The sequence below is a fragment of the Triticum aestivum genome, chromosome 7B, assembly GCF_018294505.1.
Source record: "Triticum aestivum cultivar Chinese Spring chromosome 7B, IWGSC CS RefSeq v2.1, whole genome shotgun sequence".
NCBI classification, from domain to species: domain Eukaryota; kingdom Viridiplantae; phylum Streptophyta; class Magnoliopsida; order Poales; family Poaceae; genus Triticum; species Triticum aestivum.
In genome coordinates this window covers 237,312,804-237,323,346 of record NC_057813.1, presented here as the reverse complement: position 1 = coordinate 237,323,346, position 10,543 = coordinate 237,312,804, and positions in this window count along the sequence as shown.

Genomic DNA, 10,543 nt, shown 5'->3' with positions numbered 1-10,543 from the left:
AGCAATTTCAGCCTCTTTTTCTTCTCTAGCCCATCTAGCATGCAATTGAGCTAACATCCTCACATTATTATCTATTTTAGTCCGTGAGTGGGTCAATTCTTAACCATAGATTTCATTCTTTCCCAAGCTTGAGGACCATGTTCATTATCAATTTGTCTAAAGTTCATGATGTTACTCCTTAGTTGTATAATTTTTGCAGGTGGATAATACTTTCCAATAAAAGCATCTTTGCACTTAGTCCATGAATCAATACTATTTCTAGGCAAAGATTATAACCATTCTTTAGCACGTCCTCTCAAAGAGAAAGAGAAAAGTTCCAGTTTTATGATGTCTCCTTCTACCTCGTTATATTTTTGCATATCACATAATTCAACAAAGTTATTCAAATGAGAGGCAACATCATCAGTACTAGCACCAGAAAATTGCTCTTTCATGACAAGATTAAGTAAAGCAGGTTTTATTTCATAAGATTCGGCCTTAGTAGCAGGTGGAGCAATGGGTGTGCATATAAAATCATTGTTGTTGGTGCTTGTAAAGTCACACAACTTGGTATTCTCAGGGTTACTCATAAATGCAAGATAAAAACTAAGAACATGTAAAACAAGTAAAAGGTAAAAGCTAAAATTCTATTTTTTGTGTGTTTTTGTTTTTTATAGGAAGCAAGAAAGCAAGTAAAACTAGAAAAGTAAACTAAGCAAGACTAGAAACAAAGTAAAGAGGTTGGAAGTGTGAGACTCCCCTTGCTGAAATTTTCAAGTCCCCAGCAACGGCGCCAGAAAGTTTGATGTGGACAACTGATGTGCCCGTTGGGAATTCCAAGAGCAAGGTTTTGATGCAGTACAGAGCAAGCATTCCCTTGATTTTATCAAACCAAGGTTATCAATCCAGTAGGACTTGAGAACTTCCAACAAGGTGTCAACGGCGCCAGAGAGCTTAACGTTGACGGAAACCTGCACACAACAGACAAACTCCCACTTTGCCCCAACTTACAGGAAGGTTGTCAATCCTCTTGGTCTGCTGAAAACAAAGAGATTAAACGAATGGTGGAAAACAAAGTTGAAAGGAACAGCGAACAAAAGAGAATTAAAGAGGTTGTAATCAATGTAAACAAGATGGACCGGGGTCCACAGTTTCACTAGTGGTGTCTCTCCAAGCAGAAAATGATGTGAAAGGGTAAACAAATTACAGCTGGGCAATTGATGAATAACTATGACATAACAATGCATCTTGTAACAGTTCATTCATTGTGGTGTTTATTTTGGGCATTACGTCTAACATACACTGACTGTTATCCAACTGCATTTGTGACTAATAATCTACCCCGGGATCGCTATCCAGCATGTCACCCTAAAGGTATTAAGTTGAGGCAAACAAGTTCACCCTATTCAACAGATAATTGCATTAAGCTCAATACATAATGTAAGCAATGTTTCATAACACATGGAAACTAGCACCGCTGTTTTCTCCCTGGTAGAAACTGCACACCCAAGGTACTTGTACGTTTCTGTCACTCGGGCACTGATTCATGGGGGCAAGAAACAAAGATGAAGCTGAGATTGGCCGGATTCCAGAAGACAAGGAACGGCGTCGTCAAGAAGGTAGCTGCGCCCAGTCCTTCCGATCCGCTCGGCGCTGAGGTAAAAAAGCCAACCAAAAATATTGCTCATCTAATTGATGTGTCCGTAGCTAGTAAGTTCTGCTCTAATATGACAAACATGACGAATACAATTAATCAGACCGTAGCTAGTACAATTGACGAACTTAGAAAGGATATTGATAATACTTTATCCCATTTAGTGCTGCAAGTTAATGATGAGTATTTTAAGAAAAAGCTGATGCATTTAGAGAATAATGGATTCATTAGTTTTCCTACTAGTATTCATACATCTGTTGCATCGGCTAATGATAGGCAGCCTCACGTTTCTTTACATAACCATCTGAGTAGCCGGAACTATGTGAGCGGTTCGGCTAATAATTTGATGTCTAGCGTAGCTGCACCTATTGTTTCTAACTTCGGTACCACCAGATTACGACAACTTTAACCGAAGTGCAACTTTCAATTATAATTTGCAGCAGCCTAGTTATCAGACGGTAGCATACAATACACCACCATTACCGCCTGTCAGTACCGGCGTTACGTACGGGCCGGTACACGATACATATTTTAGTGGGACTCCGCGGCAAACGTCGCATGCTCAAATTTCTTTGCCGGAGTTTCCACCGCGTGCTTGCGTTCCATCTACTAGACAAACCAATTCTCCACAGTCCAGTGGTAGTTTTAAGGATCAGCTTGATAGTATACTCAGAGAATTTGGTTTAGAACCAAAGGGTAAAGTAGAAGGGCAACAATGTTCAGATGTTAATCAAGTTTTGAAAAAGGCTTTGCTGCAGGAAAATCGAGCTAAAGATATTAAACAACATAGCCGGTTTGAAGAAAGTATAAATAAAGAGAAGGAACACCAGATTGTTTATGATGGTGATTCGGCTAGTGGTGATGGTAATGACATAAGTGTAGCCGAATGGGTGCAAGAACCTAAATCAGTACCATTTGCATGTTCTGTTTTGAAACCTACACCTGCTAAAAGAGAAGAACTTAAATACACTTTTGATGTTAGTAAGTGTGATAGGATATTTGATATGTTACTACAAGAAAGGGTAATTAGAGTAAGAGATGGTCATGTAATTCCACCTTCGGAAGAATTGGCTAAAAAAGATTATTGCAAGTGGCACAATTCTTTTTCTCATTGTACTAATGATTGTAATGAGTTTCGTCGACAGGTACAATTGGCCATTAATGACGGACGATTGACATTTATGAAGACTACCGAAAGGAAGCTCGATAGTGATCCTTTACCTATTATCAATGTGATCGAGTTTGAAAAAAAGAAAGTGCTTATTCGGTCGGATCAGACCGAGTCCGCAAAGGGAAAAAATGTTGCCGTCGATGATAATGTTGCGCCGAGGATGATCAAACCCAAAAATTCAGAAGTAAGGTTGTGGAAAGTCAATGGAAAAATGACACAAGCTCCAAGAATAAATGCCGACAATTAGCGTGTTGTTGGAAAAGTATACTTCACGCAAGGCCAACAATGTGTTTAATCGTTTTGGTGGCGTTAAGCGTACTAGGTCTCCTTTTGGACCTAGAGGTCATGAGCGATGGAAAAAATATTCATATCATCAACAGCCGTACTATCCAATGGAGTCGGCTTATCGGGGATGTTCACCTCCTATGTATCCTCGATTTTCTCGGAGAGATTTTTGTCCTTGGGCGCCATATCCTACAGGTCCAGCATGTTACTTTCAACCGGAGTGGAATTCATCAAGGCCTATGTTGAACCAAACTCGTATGAAAAAAGAGTTCAGTTTAATCAGAAAGGTAGACTCCGTGATGCCAATGTAATTCGTGCTAATGATGAAAATCCAGTCTCGGTAATTTCAAATCCGGCGTCGGAGACACAACACAGACGACACGATTCATATTGGTGGTCAAGTGGGTGCCGGTGAGGACTGCTGCTACCGCCAGCTGTGCCATGGTGAGTCATCCCGCAACAAGTTTAGATGGGTCTGACAGTGATCATACTTTAGAACCAAAACCAGCCGACGTTGGCAGTGGGATGCAACAGAAGCACCAAGAGCCTGGTCCGTATCAGAAGAAGGTTAGTCTGGAGCATAACGTGCAGAATTGTGGAAATAAAGTACCTCTTGTGAGCTCTAGTGCTGGTCAAAATTTTGGTTCAGTTAGCACGCATACCAATTCAGCTATGGGAAACATTACCTCTGGAGCATCAGTGTGTGCACCTCCAACGGGATTCAAGTCTAGTACTGGCACAACTACACAATGGTGGAATCCAAATAACAGTGGAAGCCAGAAAATTGCAAATCCAGGTGCATCTGATTTGGAACCTGTGCACACACGTTCAGAGAAGACTGTACGTACTAGTACTGGTGAGTCGGCTGATGCATTTGCGAATCTACATGCAAGAGGCAAAAGAAGATTTCAGACGGATGTTACATCTGATCAGCAGAGAGTTATTTCGGCTAAGGGAAAAATATTTGTCCCACGGACAGCAATACGTCAGTATAGGCTGAGAAACTCGGGGGCAGCAGAATTAAGTCACTCGCCCCAGGAACCAAACCAGAACCACGATGGTGCCCGACGGGACTTACACACACTCAGAAACAGTGTGTACAACGACTGCGAGCATTGGAAATAAAGGAACATATAGCCAAGAATGAATTGTTCAGTCGGTATAGACCATTGGTACCTACAAAAACTTGGAAGGAGAAGCGCATGTGTCAGGAAGTTTGATGCACCATGGCCGATATATTATTTGAGTATCGCCCTAAGGAAAATTTGGCCGGTGAGTTATTTGGACATCGCTTTAAACCGGAATTTTTGGCCGACGTGTTCTATTGACATCACCCTACGCAACTATATGTCCGATGAAGTGACCACATCGTGCTAAGGCATTATTATAGTGTTTTTGGTAAATGCAATTGCACCAAAAACAGGGGGGCATCTGTTGGAGCTGTCGGTTGCTTGCGCGTGGGGCCATCTGTTGGCATGTGCCGTCATGGTTTCTGTTCCATGTCGGTGGCAAGGTTGGCCGGTGATGTCCATGTCATGTGGGTTGTGTTGTATCGGTTTTAGCCCGGTTTTCCGTCAATTAACCGGGCAATTCTCTTCTTCTTAATCAATGAAAATGGCAAGTCTTTTGCCTCGTTTCAAAAAAAAAAAAAAACAGGGGGGCATGTGTTCATGGTGTAATTTGGCTAGTAGTTGTTCAGCCAAATTAATTCATTGATCAAGTTTATCAGCTGATCTATTGCTCAAGTGTTGCAACAGGTATTTTAAATGATGGCTACTCCAAGGATAACTTCTGGCCAGGTTTTTTGATACGTTGAGTACGCACCGCTGCTTAGGACAAGTCCTAACCGGGCTAAAATATCAGGCTGAAGTTTCAGGTTTGTGAAGGCCATCACGCAAGAAGGTGCAGGACAAGTCCTAATAGGACTCGATGCATCGATCCAGATGCAAGGCTGAAGTGTTGCTGCCGAATATGCAGTCACGTATACGAATTTTTTTTTGAAGCATCAACCGTAGAACAATAGTTCTACGGTAATTTTCATTAATAATATATACAATCTACATGATAAAAATAAAAAGAAGTTATCTCTAAACAATCAGCCAATTCCTTTTTTTGGAAACATGGGGGTACTAAAGTTTGTGGCTGTTAATCTCTGCAAACATTACAAATGTGCAGCAATCCATTCCAGCAAACATCCTTGTACTTTGCTTTGATTCTGTATTGGAGAAGTTGAAGATCCTCTTTTAATCTGTACTTCCAACAGTTTATGCTTGGCACTTCCTTTCTAAAAATCTTTCCATTTCTTTGGGTCCAGATCCTCCAGCAACCTTGAATAATGATCTCAAGAGCAATTCCCTTTGGTAGTAATGAGTAGATCAGCATAATATCGTCGTAGCTTGAGATGCATGGCTTTTTAGAAGGGAAGGTGCTTTTCCAACATTCCTGAGTGAAGACACAGTCCCAGAAAAGGTGTCTTAGAGTTTCTTCTGAGTGCTCATTACAGAAGACACAATCATAAGATTCAAGGAACATGTTCTTCCGATTCAAAAGATTTCTGGTGTTCACTCTGTCATGTAGCAGGAGCCAGAAGAAAATTTTGTGTCTTAATCGATTGGCTGTCTTCCAGATTTTTGTGAAAAGTTTGTTCGGTTCAGCTCTGGCACAAATTGTTTTATACATCTTGATGGAGGAGTACTTCCTGTTTTGTCCTGTGCCAGTCCAAGTATCAATTGTCATGCTAGACCATTGAGTTTGAATCAAATTTTGTAGCTCCATGAGCTGATCATGTGCTTCTACAGACAATGGAGTGTGAAGAAGTTGGCGAACATCTGGTTCTCTCACCCATGAAGCGATAGAAATGTCATCATTTTTTGACAAAGGAGTGTAGTTCTGGCATCAATACTGATAGTGGCCTGTCTCTCCATTTATCATGCCATAATAAAATGGAGGTACCATTTCCCACTTTGCAATGGAAATGTTCTTTGAAAAGGGGCATCAGCTTAAGATGTTGTTTCCACCAACTTGATCCTTCCATTTTTTGCTGAGGCAGTGTCTGATTGTAGTAGGTGTCCCAGATTAATTTCACCCAAGGCAGGTCCTCTCTATTGAAGAATTTTTTAAGATTTTTCAGCAGCAGTGTCTTGTTGTGAATGGATATGTCTAGAATGCCCAGCCCTCCCTGGTTTTTTGGTTGGCATACCTTACTCCATGCTATGAGTGGTGGCCCTGCCTGCTCTTGCCCATACTTTCTCCAAAAGAAATGTCTCAGATATTTGTTGATTTTTTCTATGATGCTTACTGGCAGGGTTAGTGTGCACATGAAGAAGATTGGCAAAGCTGAGAATATTGCTTTGATTAGGAGGAATCTACCATCATAGGATAAGAGATTTGAACAGCCACTGAGTCCTCTCTCAATATTCTGGCATATGGGGGAAAAATCTTCTGCTTTAAGTCTGTTTGCACTAAGTGGAAGACCTAGGTAAGTGAAAGGAAATCCACCTTGAAAGTGCACGAATTGGAAAGTGCACCAAGATTTCCATGTTTGATGGTACGTACTGTAGGGTCACGTAGAGATAAACAAAACTTTTTCTACGCATCTAACCCAAGATCTAGCCGAGGTAGAAGTATCAAATCATATCTCCATCACCGTTTATTTCGGTTCAACATATCAAAAGAGTATCATCCCAGTTCTCAATCACCATTTATCTCGGTTTAATATATCAAAGGGAATCACCCCATATCTCTATCACCAATTATTTTGGTTCAAAAATATCAACAGAGCCTCATCTCATATCGCTATAGCTGTGTATCTGTTGGAGATCCTAGCTTAGGAAAATAGAACTGTGTAGGGGCTAATATGTAATTTGTACATTGTATATACAGAGGTGAAGGAAGAGCACCTGAGGTGATTGAAGCTTCAGGAAATTTCCCCACTGTGAGTCCTCCAACCAACATGGCATCGGAGCTAGGTTCATTGGAGGCGGCGGCGCCGGTGGTGTAGTTGCCGGTGAGGTGGCGGAGTCCGGCGACGAGAGCGCAGCACATCTGGGCGTGTGCGAGCGCGCGCGTGCGCGGAGCTTGGTGGGTAGCGTGCGACGCGGAGAGCGGCCCGGCGGGGCTGCGCAGGAGGCGGCTGCTGCTGCTTCTTGGACCGGAGGCAGAGCCCCTGCTCGAGCTCTTCCTCATCCTCGGGCGGCTGCAGAGGAGGGGGAGCTGCTCGGTGTGGTTGCTGGCGCGCGTGTGCTGCGCGGGAGGAGGCAAGGTCGAGGCAGAGGAGGAGCAGAGGAGGAGCGGTGGTGGAGAGCTGAAGTGTTGTGCTGGCTGTCTTGTGCTGTTCCTTGGGCTTGTTCCTTGGGCTTGTTGCTGCTGCGGATCTGCGGCTGCTACTGGGTGAGCACGCGGGAGTTGCTGTGCGTGGTGCTGAGTTGACTTGCTGCTGGTTTTGCTGATTGAAGGAGGAAGTCTGCCGATTGCTGTTGTGTGCAGCTGGTTTGGTCTGTGACTGCTACTGCTGAGTTTGCTGGAGCTGCTTGTTGTTCTGGTGCTGCTGCTAGAGAAGAAGGGTGGTTGTGGTGTTTCTCTGCTGCCTGCACTTGCTGACCGTTGTTGCTTGCTGTTGGTTGTGAGGTATAGAAATTGCAAGAGAATAGAGTGCCGCAGAGGAGGTAATTGGTGAGGCAGTTGGGCAGTGAGTCGAAGCTGCTGTGGAGACCTGAAGTGAAGAGGAACAATATGTTATTTGGTGCAAATTGCAAGCAGGGGGAGAATTCAAGGTTTGGAATGAACCTAAGAAATAAGAGTTGCTTTGGATACAATCAGCCTGGGCAATGGCAGAATTGGTATAGCAGAAGACGTGTTGTTGGTACTGAGAAGTCTTGGCGACGAGATGGGGATTGGCTGTGTCCAAATACAAGATGTGAGAATGTAAATTTTGCATTCCGAGGTGTCTGTAATCGCTGTCAGGCAGCACGTTCTACTAATGTTAGTGCAAAGGGGACAACTAAAAATGGTGGAAAATCTCAGACTCTTACTGTCCAAATGACTACTGATGAGTTGAAGAAGTGGCTTCGGTTCAAGGAAGGAATCATTGATGAAAGGTCAACAACCAAGATATTTGCTACATCTGCTAACCCCTATGGTAATACTTCGAAATTTGTGAAAGGAAGTTATTTTGAGGCTGGTACACAGTGGTTAATAGACTCTGGTGCGTCTAAACATATGGTCGGTTCGTATAAGGATTTCTGCAGTTATACTCCTGATTTTACAGGGCAAAATGTGAGACTTGCTGATGGTTCTGGCCAGAGTATTAGGGGGGTAGGAACAGTTAAATGTTGCCCAAATATGACTCTATCATCTGTTTTACATGTTCCCTCATTCCCAATTAATTTACTATCCATCAGCTGCATTACAAGAGAACTTAATTGTGCTGTAATCTTCTTCCCAACATGGTGTTTATTTCTGGAACTTGGGACTTGGAAAATCCTTGGGACAGGAATTATGCGAGGTGGTCTATACTACTTGGATGATGATATGGCACCTATGGCTGCTGCTGTGCTGTCTCAGTCACCATTGGAAGAATTTCTTCTTCATCATCGCAGGCTGGGACACATGTCCTTTAACACCCTGGGTCAGTTATATCCTAATCTCTATAATAAAATTTGCAATGAAAGCCTAGTATGTGATGCCTGTCAGTATGGGAAGCTAACCCGTAGTATATATACTCCATCTGATCACAGAAGTACAGTGCCATTTCAAACTATCCACTCAGATGTGTGGGGTCCTAGTGGGGTGTGGTCACTTTATGGATACAAATTTTTTGTTACATTTATTGACTGTTGCACTAGGACCACTTGGGTTTATGTACTGAGAAATAAAAGTGACGTATTTGAATGCTTTAAGGATTTCCACAACTTAATCAAAAATCAATATGATGCACGAGTGAAAATATTTCGAACTGACAATGGTACAGAATATGTAAATAACCAATTTGATGAGTATTTGTCAAGCTTTGGAATTATCCATCAAACTAGTTGCCCAGGTACTTCCCAGCAGAATGGGTTGGCTGAAAGGAAAAGCAGACATCTCTTAGAAATCACCCGGTGTATCGTGTTAGCTATGAATGTTCCTAAATATTTGTGGGCTGAAGCTGTGATGACAGCGGCTTATTTGATGAATAGAATGCCATCTCGGGTGCTCAATAACAAGACACCGATTGAGTGTCTAACTGGTGAAACTACATATGTTGTGCCACCAAAGGTATTTGGATGTGTATGTTTTGTGAGGGATCATAGACCATCGGTTGGCAAGCTTGACCCTAGAGCAGTGAAATGTGTATTTGTGGGATACTCTGGAAAACAAAAGGGTTATAAATGTTGGTGCCCATCAGAAAAACGGATGTTTGTGAGCATGGATGTAGTGTCCAGGGAACATGAACCATATTATGGGGAACCGGTAGATTTAACTGATGTCTTCCCTGATGATGTTACAGGCCTGGACAACGAGACAGGGGGAGACGACAGCAGAGAAGGCAATGATGTAGCACTAGAGAAGATGATAGTTGGGGTTATACCTATTGAAGATGTGCAAGACGATGCAGGGCAAGAAAATGAACAGAGAGAACAACAAAGTGACTCTAATGGAGCATTACAATGGCCAAAACCGAATGAGGAACGAGAAGTTCAAGTGTTTACACGGAGGCATAGATGGCCAAAACCAAATGAGGAACGAGAAGTTCAAGTGTTTACACGGAGGCATAGAATTGAGAAGGAGCAAGTGCAGAGACAAGAACCTAACCCACCGGAGTGTGGTACAGAAACTCAAGAGCTTACTGATACATATGATTTAGATGATGGTACGCTTCCTCATTCTCTTCCACATGAGGATTTAGATGCTCCTATTGCTCTTAGGAAGCAACCCCGCACTACTGCTGGGAAATTACCATCAAAGCTATCTCCATATGATGTCTCAAATTATGTGTCATATGCATCCTTGGGTTCCAAGTATAAGTCATTCATTGCAGCTTTAGATTCTATAGATCCTATACCACATGACTGGCAAGTAGCAATAAAGGACCCAAGATGGAGAACAACAATGTTTGAAGAGATGGAAGCACTTGACAAAAACAATACTTGGATCCTCACCACTCTTCCTGCAGGGAAAAAGACTGTGGGTTGTAAATGGGTATTCACTGTAAAACAGACTCCAGAAGGTAAAGTGGAGAGGTACAAGGCCAGGTTAGTAGCAAAGGGGTATAGCCAAACCTATGGAGTAGATTATGATGAAACTTTTGCCCCAGTAGCGAAAATGAACACCATCAGAACAATAATCTCAATTGCAGCAAACCGTAATTGGAAGTTGTTTCAAATGGATGTTAAAAATGCATTTCTCCATGGAGACTTGCAGGAAGAGGTGTATATGGAGATTCCTCCAGGATTCAATAGCCGTGAGACTGAAGG